Source organism: Pseudoliparis swirei, chromosome 23 (genome assembly GCF_029220125.1).
Source record: "Pseudoliparis swirei isolate HS2019 ecotype Mariana Trench chromosome 23, NWPU_hadal_v1, whole genome shotgun sequence".
NCBI lineage: Eukaryota > Metazoa > Chordata > Actinopteri > Perciformes > Liparidae > Pseudoliparis > Pseudoliparis swirei.
Window position 1 is genome coordinate 11,900,088 of NC_079410.1, and position 10,888 is coordinate 11,910,975.

The window sequence follows — 10,888 nt, forward strand, 5'->3', positions numbered from 1 at the left end:
CTGTAGATGTAGTTTGCGTGTGAAAACCTAAATAAACCTCCTGTGGGTTTCAGGAAGGGAAATACAAACACCTGTCGCCCGGGTGTCAAACATCAGCAATCAATTAGACACTCGTGGAAATAAGGAAATGGGAAGTGTACTACTTTAACTACTGAAATTAGCATTTTTCTTCCAAGTCTAAATTGTGCATCTTGATAATTCATAAAATTCTAATTTGTTGCATATTCTATCATATTTTTCAGAAATTCTAAACTTTTATTATTTAAGTGACTTTAAATGTTAAAAAAAGATCAATAAAATGGCACTGTAATCGCTCATTACATCAAACGTTATGGCTAAACAAACACTTGATATTTCATATCACAGACGCTCAAAGGCCTAGTCGCCCTGAAAACCTAACGAGATTCAACAGTCTCACTTAGCTCTTGCGTTTCTAAGTAATACATCTGTTTGTTTGCTCTGGATCAACACCCAAAGCTTAAAAACAGAGGGGCTCAAACACTTGTATTTCTATGTGATGGTAGAGGCAGTCGTGTTGACGCGCTAAATGTGTGTGGGAGACCAGCCCCTGTCCATTATCACGGAGAAAGCCCCTCCCTTTTCGGCTGGTCTGGTCTAACGTGTGGCATGTCGTTTTGGCAATGACCGCTTTCATTGAGACCCGTATGTTCCTCAGCCCATAGAGCAGTGTTTGCCAGTCCGCGGTTTTCGGGCCACTTTTGAAGTTTGCTGCTGGTTGAATTTTGTCTTGGTGGGTGGAGACCTAATAACTTGAGGAAAACTGCTTTTATGCTGGCAACTAAACATATGTGTTGAACTTTAAAAGCAGTGTATATGGTTTGGCACGGCATATTTTTTGAGTTCTGATGGCTGGTTTTGGTTTGGGTTGTTCCACACACACACTGAACCCTGCTGCCCTGCTCGAGGCACGCGAGCAACATAGCTAAGCAAAGCTTTATGTTAGTATGGATGTATAGCGTCGGAAACTGAAAACTCTCCTACACCTTTCACCTCAATCGATCAAATATACAAACAAAAGAAGAAGAGAAAGAGTTGAAAAGAACATCGGATTAAAAAAAAAAAAAAAAAAAAACAGCGCGCGCGCCTGGAGATTCCTGGAGATCTGTCTCTCTCCTCCTATATGCTAACCGGCTGGATGCTCCATGAGTAATTTTGTTTAATTGTTTTTTTTTTTCCCCCTGGTTTCTCTGAAGTCCTGGAACGGGAAAGAGATCTACAGAGCTCTTACAACAGGAAACTAGAATCTTTCAGACCGCAGTTATCAGACCGAACTGGCATCGAAAACACACAAAGAAGTTCACTTTGAAGAGAGGAGGCTTTTTTCTTTTATATAGGGGGTACTCTGTCAAAAGTTTAAATGCACTCTGTCATTTCTTGTTTTCGTCTTTCCGTCACAATGGTTTTATATTGCGCCGAGGTTGAGTTGAAAAAAATTTTTTTTATTTTATGGAATGTTAATACGATCCCCGTCCAGCTGTGTCAAAATATACGTTTGGTGGCGGTTGAGGGAAGTGGAAGTGCAGACAAATCTGCCCCCAAAAAAATGTCACCAGCCGCCACTGGGTAGAGGAGGTGCTGAAATGCACTCATCAACCTTCTGATAGTTGGCAGTGGGTAGAAGAACCCAGCAAAAAAATCCCTCTGTCTTTGGAATAAAGAGCCAATGTTTGCGACAAAGTTTCAACTTTAAGATTTTCATCTGTGTTTAGAGTATCTCTTTCTTAAACCGTGTTAAGGTCCAAAGGACTGTCCAATGGATACATTATCACCGGTCTCAGTGTAGAGTAGTTGTCCCAGCTGTAAACTACCAGGAACTTAGTGCCTAGCTAGAGGTCAGAAGTCAATGTGGTGCTGGAGGCAATACAAGGAGCTGTCCTAAATATAGGTCTTTATATGTAGTCAGGACGCTCATTTGACCACAGGGACTCTGAGATAGACATTTATGAGCTGATTTGTCTCAGTGTGTTGACAGAGGACACTGCTGCTGGTGGTCATTTTTAATAATTTTAGTGGGAACTGTTATTTTCTTCAGAGAGAGTGAGGTGTCACACGTATCGACATCTAACTCATACATATGTATATAAACATGTTCTAGTGGAGTGTTTATTAAGTGTAAATACATTCAGTTATTAAGGATAACAATGGACTAATGTTTCCAATTAGAATATATAAATAAAGACAGAATAAGCATCTGTTGGTAATTGACCTTGTAGCACAGAGCCCGGCAGCGGCTTTTCTCACTGGCTCTCAGGAGAAGCTGGCCTACAGCAGAGACAATTATCAGAGGCCATGTCCCGAGAGTTCGGCAGCTCTCCGTGCAGACCACCTTAACTGCTGTGAAATGTTGGCCTGATCAGGACTCGCATGGCTCAGTGCAAAGCAAGCACAGAGAGAGATGCTACGTGTCGGGATTGCTTCGAGTCCCCGCAGTCAGCCAACTGTGCCGAGACAGATTGCGCTTTTGCCCGGCCCTGACATCTCGGGACGTCTGCGTCTTGCCGAGGAGCCTTCAGAGACGAGGAGGGAAAGGAACTGCCCTGTGAGCCTGTCTCATCTCAGCGTCCACCCGCTCAGGCCTGCTTTCCGGCCAGGGCTCTTAATTGTGTCTCTGGGTGAAGTGGTAGTGGCCCAGCGGTGGGTGTGGGGGTGTGTGATGTGAATACGACCACACACAATCCCATGCGTTACACATTATGCACATTTACACAAATGCTGTAATACCAAAGCCTGAATGAATGACCATCACAGTTGTAATTTGACATGACTATTTTTGGATATTTGTGGTTTACTGAACTGTAAGTCCCTGAAACACAGCAGTGCCTCGCAGCAGGAAGACCATATGATTAGGCTTTGTTTGGCTAATGTCCAGATGGTTTAACTAAATGCCAGGGGCAGGGGCAGATACTTTTCCCAAATCAATTAAAAAGTGATGTCCAGCATTATACCAAAGCCAATATTCAATGGGTTTGGCTTCTTACTTTAATTTAACCAATAGGCAGCATGAGCCCAATGCTTACTTAAAGAGCACTTATATGTTTCTGTTTATCTAAGATAATTTCATCCTTTCAATGCTAGATTTTGAGAATACTTATATTGAACAGCATCTGTTAAGAATGGTTTGTATATAAGAAGAGCCAGAAATAGATTCACAGCAAGTCTCCTCCTTCTCGCCTTCATCAGAAGACTATCCCATAACAGTGATGTCACCAAGTCTTTCTCACACCTAGCTGAAAGCATTCAATGCTGGCTCGGGCTGACCGCAGTCTGGCCAGCTTCCTCTCTGACCGTCGTGGGGAATACAAAGAGACGGGCAGCTACTATACTTTGTTCCAGTTTTGACTCTCACTGTTTTGTGTAATATGTGTCTGATGAAACCATTTGACCATGAAATACAGTTGTAATGAATGACAGCGCGAGCAGTGGAGTCTCCAAAGCATGTCCAGACTGGTCACTACTGAGGGGTTTTATAGTATTTGGCTCAAACTGAGCACTTTCCAGTCTCCAGTTGTCAGTTTCTTTAATTGGGGAAGTCCGACCACCTACGTAAATTGATCTTATGCGTGTGCATGCAGCCGACCGACCATCGTGTTTATGTAGTGGTAATTGGTGGACAGGTGGGATGAAGGCCTGTTGTTTTGCTTAACCTTCTCTGTGGTAATTCAGAACCCGGCTAGACCTTGCTTAACCCCCTGACTTTAGCCCCAATCAACACATGGATATTAGGCACCATGTAACCTCTGCCTTTGTGTATCTGAGAACTGGTTTGTGGTAAAAACCTGTCAAAATATCCCACTCTCATTTCTGTTCGGCGACAGCAACAAGACCTCTACAGTAATTTCCAGAAATCTGTCCAAATTGCTTAAGTCTTAAATTATCTATAATTGGCCCCTGCGTTGGGTTACTGGGGATGGCGTCCAATCATGTGGTGGGAAGCAGAAAGGGCTCTAGTCACTTCCAGCTGGTAAATGATGCCCAAACGGGTGCTTACCAACATCACGCCTGTTGCCAAAGGTTACCACGGATGAGTATTAGCACCATGTGAGGTTTATTTTACTAAATGGCACCGGCACTTATGTGTGTCAAGCCACACTCAATGACTATGAATGATTTCACCACTGGTACAATGCAGACTTGTCTGACTTGTCGGTTTCTCTTGTACAACAAGTCAGACAAGTCATCATCCCGCATCACCTTACCGTTTAGGATACAGCTCGATTTCTGCCGTACAATTGAAGATTCACCAATGTGGATGTTCTCAATATTCCAAAATTAACCCCCACAGCTAGCAGTTGCCATGTGCTATGTCAGTATTATCTTTTTAGTACCTGACTCACCTGTAACCTGAACTCTCTAAATAGCAATGATAACAGGCTTCTCTGCATGGGGTCACACTGCATTAGGGGTCAGGGTGAAACAGACTGTGTCTTTGTGCTTTGCCAATGAAGTTTAGGACCAGGGCTAATCAGGGGGGCGAAAGCGTACACCACTCCAAATCAGCTCCAGCCAGGCCAGCTGAATTTATCTCAAACTTATTAACTTTGCTCAGGGCTCAAATTGAAACCAGCTCGGGTGCTCACGCTCTAGAGGTGCTGAGTGTGAGAAGTGACAGTATGATTTACATTGGGAACCATGCCGCAGATGCTGCCGAGTGAAGGACTGGTCGTTCGGTAGAGCGGGGTGTGGTGAAGTGTTTTGATCAGACAGGAAACCCTGTAACTCTGGAAAGTGGTTACTCGGTTAGTTTCCAAATGACTGACAAACCTACAAGACTGCAGCTCAGGATGACAACATCACTACGCAACACATTCTCACGCCAATTCATCAAATAACCCAGCTTTGTCAGACGCACTGAGCTTCAACTTATGACGCTCTGCATAAAGCGTCTAGAGTCGGTTTAGCACATGTCAGCGAAAATCACTTCAAAATAAACTTCAGTCCTAAAAGAAAAGAAAAAGAAAGTTAGGTCAAGGCAACAAAATCACTTGTACGGTTTTGGAAAAGATTGTGGTTGACGTCAACCTGACTAGCGACTCACGTGACTAGCAAGTGAATAATGAGTTAAACACGTTGCACAATAGTCCAGTGTTTGTCCGAAGCTGCATTATTCGACACGTTGGGAGTGAGAATGAGTCACTACCAGCTTTATGAGAAACTCATGTCCTGATGACAAAATCTCAGGTGCTGCTATAGGTTGCTGATATCGGCCAAAGAACAGTAGCACTAGCTCAACTGTTCTCTGTGGGCTTCCAATGAATGTTGATCATGCACAGTGGCTTTCAAAACTCAAGGTTACAGTTCTCATCTCTCAGTTACATTTCAAGGACACATCTTCTGCCCTATGTAACAACAAAATGATTGTTTCTTCTTTCTTGAGCCTAAATAGAGAACAGTGTGTTTGTGTGTTTCTTTCTATCGTTGCAGATGGCACATTCTCTAAACTGGCACATAAAGTTTCACCGGCTGCAATACTTTTTTATTGTTCCTGACCCAGGCTTCACGAGAGTCTCAAAACATATAAATCCTCAGTTATCTTCTCCAGTGCGCTTTCAATGTCTCCTTATTTTTAGTCTGCATCTACCAATGCTGCAGGATGAGCGCACAGATGGCCTTTATAGGAAATGCTTATGAATCCTCTCTTGTTGATCTTTACCAGTCGTAGTCAGATAGTGTATGTGTGTGGCTCTGGTGGAGCATGCCTGTGTGCATGCTCATCCCTCCCCTCTTCCTGGGCTTTGTTAGGCCAGGTGTGCCTATTCTCAGCGCAGTGCCCGGGGAGCCGTGAGAACGCAAGTGCCGGCCCTTCTCTCCCTCCTCTATCTGATTTATTTCAGCCTCTATGGCATTTTAGCAAACAAAAGTTCCGCTCAATATTGATCTGATCTCTCCCATTTCCCCACTCCGCTCTCTTTGTTTTGCTCAGGTCTAGGGTGGCTGCTTTAAATCAGGCCCTCTTGACGTTTGCTTAATGTCTAATTAGCCATGGGTGGGCATGGCCTTTGATTATAGGAAGTGCCTGGAGGTGGGGCTGCAAAGACGACTGCATTTTGACAAAACACCAGAGTCTGATCAATCATTGCCTGACACATTGTTTTGTCCTTAATTTAAAAGTGCTTGGTTTCGGCATATGTCCTCTTGGTCACCTTATTCAGAGTTCAAATGATGTGATTTCCTCTTACCAGACCATGTGCCACTTTTCCTGGGCCGTGATGCGCGTCTCTATAGATCCACTTCCATTGACTCCAGGGTGTACTGCCATATACTCATCAATCTGGAGTGCACTGAGTTGATACAGATAGCCAGACCCCATTGTTAGTGTTGCAATTGTTCTTAATTGATCCAATTCTAATTATATTATAAATACAATTAAAAAGTGTTTATACTATTAAACCTCTGAGAATGAGTCTCACTACCTGATCATCTACTAGATGTGTCTGCTAGTATTTTTCGAAAATAATATTTCAGTAGTTTGGGAAAATTGTGGGCTAATAGTTTTTTTAAATAAAGTTGTCTCACTCCGGCTCTTCCAGCCTTCAACGCTTCCCCCTCTTTCCGAAACACTGGCCAGATGGCCAGAAAGTTGACTTTATTTAAATCTGGTAATTCCGTCTTTTTCCTCTCCCCGACTCCCACAATGCCCGGCTCCCACCCTACCGCCATTCCTCCGCCTCTCTATCTCCTCTCTGAAGATCACGGCAGTGGTGTGTCAGTGGATAACAGCCTCAGCTTAGAGTGGACATGTGAGAATGACACTGGGATTAGAGAGAGACAGAGAGAAAGAGAGGGAGCAAGAGAGAGAGAGAGAGAGATTAACGAAGTGAAACATTGAAAACAACAATTTTTTTCTTATGAACAGGAATATTTATCAACTAATTAACATGATTGTGTTTTTGGCACAATAATACAAATGGACATATGTTGCTCATGATGGATGATGAAGAAGTAAAATTAATATTTAAGACTGTGCAAAACATTTGAAACAGAAGCAACATTTGTATTAATTGGATTGGATTCAATCTATTGTCATTGCACAGAGTACAGGTACACATGCAACAAAATGTGTTCTCTGCATTTAACCCATCCTTAGTTATTAGGAGCAGTGGGCTGCAGTGCTGCACCCGGGAAGCAACTGGGGGTTCAGTGCCTTGCTCAAGGACACTTCGACTTGCAACTAATGGGGAGAGCGGGGATCAAACCGACAACCTTGGGGTTGCAGGACGACCCCCTTACCCCACTGAGCTACAGCCGCCCGCTAATTAGTGTACACATAGCAACCTTTGTGAGCTATTCTGCCTACTGTGCTACTGTTTCACGTCGTTACTACACCTGACTCTTCTTGTCTATTTAAACTCATCCCACCTGCAGCCCACACTTCAGTGGGTACCTTTCATCTTGCCATCCTCTTTCGAGCGAGACCCCACACTGACAGAATAATGTCCCTTATTAAAGCCCTCATTAAAATGAGGGCCATGGGTCAACCAGCAGGCCACAGGACATCAAGCTGTCATCAAGGCTAATTGTTGGCTTGTGATCATCCTCCTTCCTCTGAAAAAACTATTTTCAGTCATTCATACACCGCATTCTTTTTAGTTTTTTGCTGTTGTTGTTTTCATTACACATTAAACACCTGTAGCATTCAAGTTGTTGTTAACGGAAAGCTTGAGGAGATCAGGTCTGCGACGTGAAGTCAAAATGTACAACACAGCCTCTGACATCATTGTTTTTGTGCCATGAGTCCCCCTTGTGCTCCACATCTAGCTCAGTTCTTCCTGTGTCACTCCGTCAATACTCCCCACCTTAGCAGGTCTGTCTTTTAAGCGACCCCTTTTCTGAAAAGAGAGTAGCCCACTTCAGTAGTCCTCCACTGTTTGGCCATCTGAGAAGGAAACTGAATATAAATCCCTAACAATGGGCAAGGTGCTGGGGGAATAGGCCGAAACGGCCATTTAGCAGGTGCACCTTCGTGGCCTCCACACAGTTCCCACACATATCACCGAGACCGGTGGCCTGCCCTAGAGAGTACCCCTGAATCACCATCCAATATCAAGTAGCGATCAATTAATGGGAGAACAAGGCGTCCGCTGGGGGGATGTCCAGTGTCCCACCCTCCCTGCTTTGACTCATAGAAGTGCCCATTTGCAACTCTATCTGTGTGGCTGCTCCATGTCAATGCGTGTGGGGCTGGGGGGATGGAGATATTATCGGGGTGACTGTGAGAACCGGCACTGGCATTTTCACTTGGCCGACCTTTGTTTGCGTGAGTAAGGGGCCGATTGGCGGCGCTGTGATGAGGTCACCTGGAAAAGCAGCGTGGGGTCTCATATCCATTGTTCACCTGAAACAGAGTGATGGGAGGGGTGGGGTGACACAAAGACTCTGCGGCTTTGTGAACGCACATTAGACAGGTGACTTCGTAAAGGTTTTCAGTCAGACAACATGGGAAATAATTGATCATTTTACACTTATATAACATGAGTCCAACATATCCAGCCAACTATTTGGACTTCAGTTTGTATTTGACATTCCTTTCCTATCTGTTTAAAATAAAAACATGTTTGCTCATGGATGACTGCTAGTGATATGCCAGCATTGATCAGTGAGTGTGACTCTGCTAATTGCATTCTTGTCCATAAGCAAACAGACTTAATCCTGGGCACCGATAACATTGCGAATGTAAATCACACCAGGAAAACACTGTCTTCTAGGTTAATTTAATGCTGCAATGATATACATAACAACTGATAACTCCTGAAGATTTAAATGTGGTTCATGCTTGCTGTAGTGAAGTCAGCAAGTTGTCGCAGTTGCACCTTTTGTAACTAGGGACTCTTCCGCCATGACTGTCACAGATAGATAACTCATACAATTGAGCAATTTACATATCTGAGGATCTTACAATGACGGGAAAAAAAATTGGCCATTTGAGTATTTACTATCCCTGTCAAATCTAATTTTTAACGGGATATTCAACTTTTGTTTGATTATAATGCGACTCGGGGCTATAGGAGCTACTCATCCATGAATATGAAATGTGAATTTACAGTTTATAACAATTCCTCTTCATTATTATGGTGGTTGGTTTATGGCGTTTTGCTCGTAACATTCATTGGCTTCTTGCTTCTTCACAGTATATTCTTGTTGTATGTCTCTCTGGCATTACAGAGAATAATGCAACACACAGTACATTGAGCAAGAACGCCTTTGTGCGGGCTTGAGCTCACGGGCCATCTGCAGAGTGCCACGTGTAAGCATAAACTGATCATCTATTATACAGTACACTATTGATACAGCGTGCCTGCTTATTCCTAAAAATACTGCGTCCATATCTGTAGGTTTTTCAGTGTGTCTCCAGAACACATGCTGACAAGTTTGTGTCCATATCATGGGGTTTCTTTACAAGGCTGGGAATGTGGTAAACGAGTATTCATAGCTTTTCCAACTCAGGCAGCTCTCTAGTGACAGTATAGCCACCTCTGAAAGCCCCAACAGTGAATAAAGCTGTAAGTTATAAACAGCCTTATATAACTTCACCCTCAAATATCATTGGAACATTTTCTTTAACTTTAGGTCACCAGCCTCATGAACACAATGATTGATGGCTACAACTTTTCTCAAGGATACTTAGACAGGGTGTAGAAGCACAGCTTTTCCGCCCATTTAAGAAAATATACATACACAACACACATATGTATATGTGTATTCAGGAAGAATTTGTGGCTAATTTTATTATTGAAGAGCAACACATATTTCTTGGCATTTACGGCAGAGAGAGGGGCCCATTCATACAATTAGAATTCACCTCTTCCCCCAGCTGATTAAATGGATCCTTTCTTTTCAGTGCTCTGTGTTGTCCTTTCCCTTCACCAGCAGACCATGGAGTGATGGACAACTAACCTGCAATTACTGTGACCAGACAACCACAACAAACTAGCCTATAATCACAACTATGGGAAGGGGGGAAAGAGTCCTGCATCAGTAAACAAGGGAGGTCTTCAGGTCTTTGGAGGGCTTCCCTGTGTTTTTCATAGAATCAAATTATGTTAGGAGCTCACGCGAGCTCTGCCCATGGCTGTTATGACAGCAAGGTAGATACTCTGTCAAACCACCTGTGAAACTGAGCCCCAACACAACCTTTTAAGCTGAGGTCACATCCAAACCATTGCACACAATCAGACTCTTTTAAATGATTAAGCCATAGAAATAATGGCATTGATTAGTCCTGATGGATACTATTCAAGTGCACTGAATTTAGTTTTCCCCTTAAAATCTCATTTAGTGCATTTCAGATTTGAGACATTTGCTGCATTTCCAGAACACCCCACATCGCATTACTTTGAGTGTTTTTCGCTCACCCAAAGTATTCCTACATGGATAGATCTTTACAGTAATACGCCTGACATATTTAGCGGTCTGTTTCTCTTTGGGGAGCAAAGATTTTTTGGTTCATTTAAATTTATAAGACTCAAATGGAATATACATATATGTTCATTTTGGGAAAGGGCAGTTTTATGGCAACAAAAACAGAATCTGTGGTCTCAACGGTCCAGGTTTGATACGTTCCTGTGGAACCTTTTATGCAACCTGGCGTCCAGGAGATTTATGAAAATATTTTGCTTTCCACCCTTTTGAGCCTTTTAGCCCTCGCTAAAGGAAAAGTGCTAGCTCCAAAAAACCACACAGAAGAACGAAAAATCCACAGGGTCAAATGTCCTGAGTGGGCCATTTGCCAGGTCTGTTCCACAAGCAGCATGCTCACACACAGACTGGCTCCAGCCTCCCAATCCTGCAGAAACATATGAAAACAGAAACAAATCCCACCACGAGGGCCAGCACCAGTGGTCCATGAGAATATAAGAGGCTGTTTTAGTGC